This window comes from Nestor notabilis, unplaced genomic scaffold, assembly GCF_000696875.1.
Source record: "Nestor notabilis isolate BGI_N333 unplaced genomic scaffold, ASM69687v1 scaffold26816, whole genome shotgun sequence".
Taxonomy (NCBI): Eukaryota; Metazoa; Chordata; class Aves; order Psittaciformes; family Psittacidae; genus Nestor; species Nestor notabilis.
The window spans coordinates 1-343 of record NW_009933721.1 but is presented as its reverse complement, the minus strand read 5'-3'; positions in this window follow the sequence as shown (position 1 = coordinate 343).

Here is a 343-nt window from a genome sequence, read left to right as displayed (position 1 = left end):
CCCCCCCGCCTGCCTGTGCCAAGGCACCTCAGAGAGACACCTCCCTGCCCCCTTCCAGCTTCCAGTGCCTTCCAAATCCAAGCTTCTATCCGTGTCCTGATTCCTTACCCTGAGAGAACAGGGCTGAACCCCTGAGAGAAGAGGGCACTTAAAGCCCACAGGGCATGAAGTGGGGTGTTAGCTGGGGTGCTGGACCGTCCCCATGCCACCTTCCTCATCCTGCTGTTCACCCTCCTCTGCTATGCCTGCCCAAAACAAGGCTCTTTTTGGGATGGGATCCCCCATCCCTCTGCAGCATTCCCAGTCACCCCCAGCCTGTGCCATTTCCTTCAGGAAAGGAATC